At 51.6% G+C, this 219-nt stretch overlaps 1 protein-coding gene across 1 annotated transcript in view; it reads right to left on the minus strand.

The window, feature by feature from the left end:
* LOC119587126 (protein patched-like) overlaps positions 1-219 on the minus strand; it is a gene marked incomplete at its 3' end in the record, with an annotated part of 106,921 nt that overhangs the window by 1,228 nt on the left and 105,474 nt on the right.

Consider the following 219-nt stretch of genomic DNA (forward strand, 5'->3'; position numbering starts at 1 on the left):
CTGAGCGAAACCGAAAACAGCATAATTAGCACAACGATACTTAACCGCAAAAATGTCTCTCAACTAAAAGCGAAAACACATAAAAAGGCGCCAGCAACGTCGCTGAGGATCTAAGGCTAAGGGGACCCCCAGCTCGGGCCCTTGAGGAACGGTCGGAAAGGAGAAAGAGGGGAAGGAGGTACATGTGAGGGGAGGTAATGGGGGGAGGGAAGGTGTGTG

This window comes from Penaeus monodon, chromosome 22 (genome assembly GCF_015228065.2).
Source record: "Penaeus monodon isolate SGIC_2016 chromosome 22, NSTDA_Pmon_1, whole genome shotgun sequence".
Taxonomy (NCBI): Eukaryota; Metazoa; Arthropoda; class Malacostraca; order Decapoda; family Penaeidae; genus Penaeus; species Penaeus monodon.